Source organism: Anolis carolinensis, chromosome 2 (assembly GCF_035594765.1).
Source record: "Anolis carolinensis isolate JA03-04 chromosome 2, rAnoCar3.1.pri, whole genome shotgun sequence".
NCBI classification, from domain to species: Eukaryota; Metazoa; Chordata; class Lepidosauria; order Squamata; family Dactyloidae; genus Anolis; species Anolis carolinensis.
In genome coordinates this window covers 176,197,430-176,208,000 of record NC_085842.1, presented here as the reverse complement: position 1 = coordinate 176,208,000, position 10,571 = coordinate 176,197,430, and the positions used below count along the sequence as shown (strand labels likewise).

Below are 10,571 nucleotides of genomic sequence, written 5' to 3'. Positions count from 1 at the left end.
GAAGAAGGGGAGGAAGGGGGAAGAAGAGGAGGAGAGAGGAGGAGCAAGAAGTAGAAGAGAGAGAAGAGGAAGAAGAAGGAAAGGAAGAAGAAGGGGAGGAAGGGGGAAGAAGAGGAGGAGAGAGGAGGAGCAAGAAGTAGAAGAGAGAGAAGAAAACAAAAAAGAAGGAAAGGAAGAAGAAGGGGAGGAAGGGGAAAGAAGAGGAGGAGAGAGGAGGAGCAAGAAGTAGGAGAGAGAGAAGAGGAAGAAGAAGGAAAGGAAGAAGATGGGGAGGAAGGGGGAAGAAGAGGAGGAGAGAGGAGGAGCAAGAAGTAGGAGAGAGAGAAGAGGAAGAAGAAGGAAAGGAAGAAGAAGGGGAGGAAGGGGGAAGAAGAGGAGGAGAGAGGAGGAGCAAGAAGTAGGAGAGAGAGAAGAGGAAGAAGAAGGAAAGGAAGAAGAAGGGGAGGAAGGGGGAAGAAGAGGAGGAGAGAGGAGGAGCAAGAAGTAGAAGAGAGAGAAGAAAACAAAAAAGAAGGAAAGGAAGAAGAAGGGGAGGAAGGGGGAAGAAGAGGAGGAGAGAGGAGGAGCAAGAAGTAGGAGAGAGAGAAGAGGAAGAAGAAGGAAAGGAAGAAGATGGGGAGGAAGGGGGAAGAAGAGGAGGAGGGAGGAGGAGCAAGAAGTAGGAGAGAGAGAAGAGGAAGAAGAAGGAAAGGAAGAAGAAGGGGAGGAAGGGGGAAGAAGAGGAGGAGAGAGGAGGAGCAAGAAGTAGAAGAGAGAGAAGAAAACAAAAAAGAAGGAAAGGAAGAAGAAGGGGAGGAAGGGGAAAGAAGAGGAGGAGGGAGGAGGAGCAAGAAGTATAATATAATAATAACTAGCTGTGCCCGGCCACGCGTTGCTGTGGCAAAGTGGTGGTGGTATTGGTTAAAAATTGTTGTGTAATTTTTATTTGACGTTATTTGTAATTTTTTTATTAATTTATTATAAGTTATCTTTTATTTATTATATTTTATTATTTTCTTGTATTATTTTTAGTTATTTTCTGTTATTATAGTATTTTATTGTATTCATTTTTTAGTGTTTTTAATTATTTTTTAGTGTTTTTTATTATTTTTTATTGGGTGGCTACGAGACCAGGTTGGAGGAGCTTAGCCTTCTAACTGGCAGCAATTGGATAAAAGCAATTATTCCTCTCTCTCTCTAATTAGGACTTTATTTTTCTTTTCTTTTTGTTGTATCAACCTAGAGCCGTGGATGATGGGTTGTGTTGTCAAATTTCGAGGTTGGGGGGCCTGTAGTTTTGTTGTTTTGTGGGTCGCCGTGATGCCATCACTCTTTTATATATATAGATAATACAGTAGAGTCTCACTTATCCAACACTCGCTTATCCAACGTTCTGGATTATCCAACGCATTTTTGTAGTCAATGTTTTCAATATATCGTGATATTTTGGTGCTAAATTCATAAATACAGTAATTACTACATAGCATAACTGCCTATTGAACTACTTTTTCTGCCAAATTTGTTGTCTAACATGATGTTTTAGTGCTTCGTGTTGTCGAAGGCTTTCATGGCCGGGATCACAGGGTTGTTGTATGTCTTTCGGGCTGTGTGGCCATGTTCCAGAAGCATTCTCTCCCGACGTTTCGCCCACATCTATGGCAGGCATCCTCCTGCCATAGATGTGGGCGAAACGTCGGGAGAGAATGCTTCTGGAACATGGCCACACAGCCCGAAAGACATACAACAACCCTGTTTTAGTGCTTCATTTGTAAAATCATAACCTAATTTGATGTTTAATAGGCTTTTCCTTAATGCCTCCTTATTATCCAACATATTCGCTTATTCAACATTCTGCCGGCCCGTTTATGTTGGATAAGTGAGACTCTACTGTAACTTTATTTTTATTACCCCCCCCCCCCCCCCATCTCCCCGAAGGGACTCGGGGCGGCTTACATGGGGCCTGGCCCGATAAAGCAAACAAATAACAGTAACAAAGCAATAAAACAATTATCCCAGTAAAAAAACACCAACATCAATAAAAACAATCGTTAAAGTCAACAAGCAGGATGCAGTGTTAAAAACAGGAGACTAAGTAGAAGAGAGAGAAGAAGAAGGGGAAAAAGAAGGAAAGGAAGAAGGGGAGGAAGGGGGGCAGAGGAGTAAGGAGAAAGAGAAAACGAGGAGGAGGAAAGAGACAGAGGAGGAGGCGACAGGCTCAAGGACCCCCTTCTCCTTCACGCTCAAGACTCGTGGTGACCTTCAGGAGAGCGGAGAGTTAGAGAAGAGCATCCTGCTGCGTTGGGATGCTGGAGGCTCCCTCCTTGGGTGCCTGCTGTCCGGAGAAGTCTCCCTTGGGGTCTCTGAAGCCTTCTGCCCCTCCGCTCCTGCCTCAGTCTCCCTGATGAGGAGGAGGAGGAGGAGGAAGGAGGGCTCTTCTTCCTTTCGCGCCGCCCTCCTCCTCCTCCCCCGGGAGAAAGGGCCAGCCATAAAACCCGGCGGCGGAGGCGCCTTCCACGTTCACTCCACTGCCGCCCTTCCCGCGGTCCGGACCCGGCTCTGCCTGCCTTTGCAGCCTCTCGAGGTGAGACTCCGCGGAAGGTGGGAGGGAGAGGGCTTCCTGGTGTGGGGGGTTGATCTCAAGGGGGCGAAATGTCTAAGCTCCCGCAAAAGAGATCCGCTCCGGGTTTTAGTCCGAACTCCAAAGAAGCCAACGCGGCCGGGAGGCTTTGAAAGAAGAAGCAGAGTGGGCATCGGTAGGAACGCAGATTGACTCCATTGCAATGGCTCGGCGCTAGGGATTGCTGGCTGGCTCTACACTGCCCTATATCCCCGCATTTTATGCTTCTCTGCTAGTGGAGACTGACTGAGGCCCCTTCCACACAGCTGAATAAATTCCCACATTATCTGCTTTGAACTAGGATATATGGCAGTGTGGACTCAGATATCCTACCCTGTTTCCCCTAAAATAAGACATCCCCGAAAAATAAGACCTAGTAGAGGTTTTGCTGAATTGCTAAATATAAGGCCTCCCCCGAAAGTAAGACCTAGCAAAGTTTTTTGTTTGGAAGCATGCCTGGTGCCCACCAAACAAAACACCATAGCATGCAGGGATTGGTAAATGTACATACCAGTTGTATATGGAAATAATGGTAGTACAGTAGAGTCTCACTTATCCAACGTAAACGGGCCGGCAGAACGTTGGATAAGCGAATATGTTGGATAATAAGGAGAGATTATGGAAAAGCCTATTAAACATCAAATTAGGTTATGATTTTACAAATTAAGCACCAAAACATCATGTTATACAACAAATTGGACAGAAAAAGTAGTTCAATACACAGTAATGCTATGTAGTAATTACTGTATTTACGAATTTAGCACCAAAATATCACGATATATTGAAAACATTGACTACAAAAATGCGTTGGATAATCCAGAATGTTGGATAAGCAAGTGTTGGATAAGTGAGACTCTACTGTAACAAGAAATTCTTGACAGAAGTCACAGTTTGTCTGGTTTGGTTATGTTAGTTTGTGATGACAACTACTGTACAGTATATAATAAATGTTCATTGTTTTGTTCAACAATAAATGTGAATTCTTCTTCATGGAAAAATAAGACATCCCCTCAAAATAAGACCTAGCGCATCTTTGGGAGCAAAAATTAATATAAGACACTGTCTTATTTTCGGGGAAACACGGTAGTTCAAAGCAGATATTGTAAATTATTTAGCCTTGATAGGTAAAGGTTTTCCCCTGACCTGGGGGTTGGTGCTCATCTCCATTTCTAAGCCGAAGAGCCAGCGTTGTCCATAGACACCTCCAAGGTCATGTGGCTGGCATGACTGCATGGAGCGCCCTTACCTTCCCGCCGGAGCAGTACCTATTGATCTACTCACGTTGGCATGTTTTCAAACTGCTAGGTTGGCAGGAGCTGGGGCTAACAGCGGGCGCTCATTCCGCTCCCGGGATTTGAACCTGGCACCTTTCAGTCTGCAAGTTAAGCAGCTCAGCGCTTTATAGTGTATTGTACAGGTTTTATATGTGTGTTTTATTGTAAGCCGCCCTGAGTCCCCTGTTGGGTGAGAAGGGCAGGATATAAATATTGTAATAAATAACACACTGCGCCACCACATTCTGGGTTATATGGCTGTGTGGAAGGACCCTCAGGCCCCTTCCATCACAGCTGAACGCAAAGCCACATTATCTGCTTTGAACTGGAATATATGGCAGTGTGGCCCTTGGTGGCACTGTGTGTTAAAGCACTGAGCTGCTGAACTTGCGGACCAAAAGGTCCCAGGTTCAAATCCAAGGAGCGGAATGAGCGCCCGCTGTTCGCCCCAGCTCCTGCCAACCTAGCAGTTCGAAAACATGCCAATGTGAGTAGATCAATAGGTACCGCTCCGGCAGGAAGGTAAGGGCGCTCCATGCAGTCATGCCGGCCACATGACCTTGGAGGTGTCTATGGACAACGCCAGTTCTTCAGCTTAGAAATGGAGATGAGCACCAACCCCCAGAGTCGGTCACAACTGGACTTAACTTCAGGGGAAACCTTTACCTTTTACTGGACTCAGGTCCCTTCCACACAGCCATATAACCCAGAATATCAAGGCAGAAAATCCCACAGTATCTGCTTTGAACTAGGTTATCGGAGTCCACACTGCCATATATTCCAGTTCAAAGCAGATAATGTGGGATTTTCTGCCTTGTTATTCTGGGATACAGGGATGTGTGGAAGAGTCCTCAGTTTAAAACAGATATTTTGGGATTTCCTGCCTTGATATTCTGGGGGCCCTTCCATGCAGCCATAAAACCCAGAATATCAAGGCAGAAAATCCCACAATATCCCACAATATCTACTTTGAACTTTGTTACTGCCAGTTGGAAGGGCCCTGGGTTATATGGCTATGTGGTAGCTAAAGGTAAAGGTTTTTCCCCTGACCTTAAGTCCAGTCATGTCTGACTCTGTGGGTTAGTGCTCATCTCCATTTCAAAGCCAAAGAGCCGCAGTTTGTCCATAAACACCTCCAAGGTCATGTGGCTGGCATGACTGCATGGATCGCCCTTATCTTCCCGCTGGAGCAGTACCTATTGATCTACTCACATTTGCATGTTTTCGAACTGCTAGGTTGGCAGAAGCTGGGGCTAATAGCGGGAGCTCGCTCTGCTCCCTCGATTTGAACCACTGATCTTTCGGTCAGCAAGTTCAGCAGCTCAGTGGTTTAATCCACTGCGCTACCAGGGGCTTCAGTTGTGTGAACTGTGTATTAGGATCCTCATATAATCCAATTCATCTTGGACCAGGTCCTAGAATATAAGGCAGTGTAGATCCAGCTGAAATCTCATGATCCCTTAACCTTGAGCCATGACAGATAAAGTGGGTAACTTGGGGCCCTTCCACACAGCCATATAACCCAGAATATCAAGGCAAAAAATCCCGCAAGATATGCTTTGAACTGGGTTATATGAGTCCACACTGCCATATATTCCAGTTCAAATCAGATAATGTGAGATTATATTCAGCTGTGTGGAAAGAGCCTTAGACTATATCCCAAAATCTGATCCCAGAATATTGTCTTATCCTAGATTATCTAGCAATGTAGACTAATATATTACAGTAGAGTCTCACTTATCCAAGCTAAACGGGCCGGCAGAAGCTTGGATAAGCGAATAACTTGGATAATAAGGAGGGATTAAGGAAAAGCCTATTAAACATCAAATTAGGTTATGATTTTACAAATTAAGCACCAAAACATCCTGTTATGCAACAAATTGGACAGAAAAGGTGGTTCAATATGCAGTAATGTTATGATGTAATTACTGTATTAACGAATTTAGCACCAAAATATCATGATATATTGAAACATTGACTCCAAAAATGGCTTGGATTATCCAGAGGCTTGGATAAGCGAGGCTTGGATTAGTGAGACTCTACTGTATTATTATTATTATTATTATTATTATTATTATTATGAAAAAGGTTTGGATCATTGATGTTGCCATCCCAGGTGACAGTCGCATTGACGAAAAACAACAGGAAAAACTCAGCCGCTATCAGGATTGAACTTCAAAGACTCTGGCAGAAACCAGTGCAGGTGGTGCCGGTGGTGATGGGCACACTGGGTGCCGTGCCAAAAGATCTCAGCCGGCATTTGGAAACAATAGACATTGACAAAATTACGATCTGTCAACTGCAAAAGGCCACCCTACCGGGATGTGCACGCATCATCCGAAAATACATCACACAGTCCTAGACACTTGGGAAGTGTTCGACTTGTGATTTTGTGATACGAAATCCAGCATATCTATCTTGTTTGCTGTGTCATACAATAAAATAATAATAATAATAATAATAATAATAATAATAATAATAATAATAATGAATGTATATTCTGCCCTGTCTCCCCAAGGGAATTCAGGATATAAGCCAGTTCAAAGCAGATCATCTCTTGGATCAGATCCTGGGATATAGGGTTGTGTAGATCCAGCCTTAGATGGAGGTGATTTTGTTGTTGTTGTCATCAACACCCAGAGAGTCAATGGTTGCATCTACACTGTGGAATGTGTGCAATGGTTTGACACTGCTTTCACTGCTATGGCTCAAGGCTATCCAATCCAGAGATTTGTAGTTTAAAGGCACTGGCTCTCTTTGGTGGAGAAGATTCAAGACTTTCTGACACAACAAATGCCGTTATGCTGGAGATTTCAAGCTGTGGCAGTGAAAGTGGGCTCAAACTGCCTTCATGTTCAACAGTGGAGATACATCCCAAGGGCACTGGGTAGCTCCACCTCCTGCTGCATGAATTGAGGGTCTTCCCTGGCAATTTGGATGATGGAGACTCATGTGCTTTCTTTGAGGAATGAGTACTGGAGCTTGCAAGTGTGGAGATGCTTGCTAAGGTTTCAGCAGCCTGGCATGACTCCAAAAAACAAAGGAGAACACAGTCACAGCCAACTGGAGTGGTGAAATGTAAGCAAGTACATTGTATTCTTCAGCATCCTCTACATCTTTGGTCTTGCTGGTGCTCCTGCCTATCTGAAGTCTATGGTCAATAGTATAGGAGATTCCACCTGAACATTAGGAAGAACTTCCTGACCGTAAGAGCTGTTCAACAGTGGAACTCTCTGCCTTGGAGTATAGTGGAGGCTCCTTCCTTGGAAGCTTTTAAACAGAGGTTGGATGGCCATCTGTTGGGGATGCTTTTCCTGCATGGCAGAGGATTGGACTTGATGGCCCATGTCTCTTCCAATTCCATTGTTCTATATTGCATTGAAAAGCCCTATCTTTAGGGACACCTCTTTAGCAGGCCGACCCCAAGCCCCTAAACCAGGAGGTAAATTTTGGAGTTCTCTGGAACTTTTCATTAAGATATATTAGGGTCCCTTCTACACTGCCATATAATCCAGATTATCAAATCAGATAATCCACATTATCTACTTTGAACTGGAGTATATTGCCATATAAACCAGTTCAAAGCACATAATCTGGATTTTATATGGCAGTGTAGAAGGGGCCTCAGTGTATTGGTTTGTGTGTCGGGCTATGATTTTGGAGATCAGTGTTTACATCTCTGCTTGGTCAGAAAAACCCAATGAGGCTCCATCTACACTGACCCTGTGCCAGAAATCTCATTGTGCACATCAGCGCTCTGTGGATCTGTGTCATCACTGCCATGTACCGAATCTAGGATTTCCTGTTGAATCACCTGCACAATGAAACCACTTCTTTTCCAATCCTGGTTTGAAATTGCAAGAAACGGTCAGTGTGGATAGGGCCTGCGTGACCTTGAGCAAGGCACACTCTCAGCCTCAAAAAACGCTGCTATGTATCTGCCTTAGATTTGGCATGACTTGAAGGCTCACAATAACACAAGCAAAGCTATGCTTAAAGGGGTGGGATGGAAGAAATGGAAAAGATATTGATATTAAAGCCATGGGGTTGACATAGAGCAATCACAGGGCCCTTTCACAGGCCACACCGTTGTAACATTTTGATATGGTATACCTGCCTCAACTTTTCCTATGGGATCTGGCAGTTTGTAGTTCCTGGAAGCATTTATCATTCTCACCCAGGCTGGATCTACCCTGCCCTATTTCCCAGGATTTGGTCCCAGATTATGTGTTTATCCCAGATAAGTTCAAAACAGATCATATGAGATCAGATCCTGGGATATAGGGCAGTGTAGATCCACCCCAGAGAGAGCCCTGGATTCAAAGTGGAATCAAAGTAATATAATTTTGTATCATGAAAGAGGTGGTGAAATAGAAAATGGCTGCATGCATTCAAATGAGACTCTGTCCAGTGCTTGTGTTCCTGTTTGTTCTATAGTTAATAGAGTAGAACAGTATTCTATTTTGTTAAAAAAGGTATACGTTGTTACTTGATACTGTCCTCACCCAAAGGTAGAAAAGAGAAGCTTTAAAGAAGCAGTAGTTTTTTTTTACAAGACAAACAAAGCCACAGATCTAAAATCATCACAGATATAGCCGTCCAAAAGTTTTGGGTTCCCAATTCTTATCATCCAGTACACTATGTAAAAAAATTAGGTTTTTTTTTGTTTGTTCCTAGTTTGAAAGTGTTATTTCCTGTTTAATTGTATGGTGCTTACTTTGAAAGAAGTCATTATACTCCAGAAACTTTGTTTTTGTGGCTGCCACAAACTAGGTTGGATTGAAAACTCATAGGTTGGAGTGCAAACTCATATAATATATGGCAGACCTCACACCTCTGAGGATGCCTGCCATAGATGTGAGCGAAACATCAGGAGAGAATGCTTCTGGAACATGGACATACAGCCCGGAAAACTCACAGCAACCCAGTGATTCTGGGCCATGAAAGCCTTCAACAACACATTAAATCAGATAATCTAGGATCAGATATTGGATTATATGGCAGTGAAGATTCATCCTAAGATACTGGATGACCCACACCCTCTGGCTCAGAGGAAAACCCTCTCTGAATATATCTTCAAAAATATAGGAGAATGTTGTCATAAGTTGGGGTCAGCATGAATGTACATAGTAACAGCAACAAAGTTTCATTTCAGATCAGTCTGAGAGATGCTAAATTAGTGAACTGTACTTGCTTTTGTGAGGAACCCTTAGAAAATCGTAGATTGAAACTGGGACATTTGTAGTCAACAACATCAGTGTGTGGTCACAATGGATAAAGTTATTAATGAGGATGAATATAGGAGCATTGATAGTCTGCAGCAGTTTTCTTTTGCCTGGGTGTATACAGAAGGGAAACATTCCTCTCCTATCCTGTCCAGCATGTAAATATTTAGTTCCCACGTCATTTGTTTATGCATAGTAACACATTCAAAATGTTCCCCCAGGAGAGCCACATGTTAACATTTTATTCCATGTTAAGTACAGTAGAGTCTCACTTATCCAAGCTAAACGGGCCGGCAGAGGCTTGGATAAGCGAATAACTTGGATAATAAGGAGGCATTAAGGAAAAGCCTATTAAACATCAAATTAGGTTATGATTTTACAAATTAAGCACCAAAACATCCTGTTATACAACAAATTGGACAGAAAAGGTAGTTCAATATGCAGTAATGTTATGATGTAATTACTGTATTTACGAATTTAGCACCAAAATATCATGATATATTGAAAACATTGACTACAAAAATGGCTTGGATTATCCAGAGGCTTGGATAAGTGAGGCTTGGATTAGTGAGACTCTACTGTAATATTATTATTATTATTTACATTTACCAATCCTGCATGCTATGGTGTTTTGTTTGGCGGGCACTGGGCATGCTTCCAAACAAAATCTTTGCTAGGTCTTACTTTTGGGGGAGGCCTTATATTTAGCAATTCAGCAAAACCTCTACTAGGTCTTATTTTTTGGGGCTGTCTTATTTTCAGGGAAACGGGGTATTTCAGATGATGAAAGGGGGTCCCAGCCTCTCTGGGACCCACTTCCCCACTTAAAAAATGCTAAAACATTGGCTACTGTTTTCATCTGCTTGTATTTTTTGTTTCAGGAGTGACTTGAGAAACTGCAAGTTGTGTCTGGTGTGAGGGAATTGGCCGTCTGCAAGGATGTTGCTGTCAGTTTTTGGAAGATATAGGACACAATGCAGGGCTCACACAAATAGTTCCATGGAAACGCTTGGAGGCTTGGATAAGCGAGGCTTGGATTAGTGAGACTCTACTGTACTTATATCAGTACAGTAGAGTCTCACTTATCCAACATTCGCTTATCCAAAGTTCTGGATTATCCAACGCATTTTTGTAGTCAATGTTTTGAATATATCATGATATTTTGGTGCTAAATTCATAAATACAGTAATTACTACATAGCATTACTGTGTATTGAACTACTTTTTCTGTCAAATTTGTTGTATAACATGATGTTTTGGTGCTTAATTTGTAAAATCATAACCTAATTTAATGTTTAATAGGCATTTTCTTAATCTCTCCTTATTATCCAGCTTATTAGCTTATCCAACGTTCTGCTGGCCTGTTTACGTTGGATAAGCGAGACTCTACTGTATTGATATTTGTTGGAACAGGGATGCAGAGTGGGGTCTCTTGTCACTACCATTTGACGTGAGATTTTTCTTGTCACAGAGGACA

At 42.9% G+C, this 10,571-nt stretch overlaps 1 protein-coding gene across 1 annotated transcript in view; it reads left to right on the top strand.

The window, feature by feature from the left end:
• The first annotated feature begins 2,142 nt into the window (after positions 1 to 2,142).
• cacng5 (calcium voltage-gated channel auxiliary subunit gamma 5) overlaps positions 2,143 to 10,571 on the top strand; it is a 78,357-nt gene continuing 69,928 nt past the window's right edge. Inside the window, exon 1 of the mRNA XM_062971146.1 lies at positions 2,143 to 2,560. The gene's annotated coding sequence lies outside the window, so the exon portion shown is untranslated. The remainder of the gene's footprint in view (positions 2,561 to 10,571) is intronic.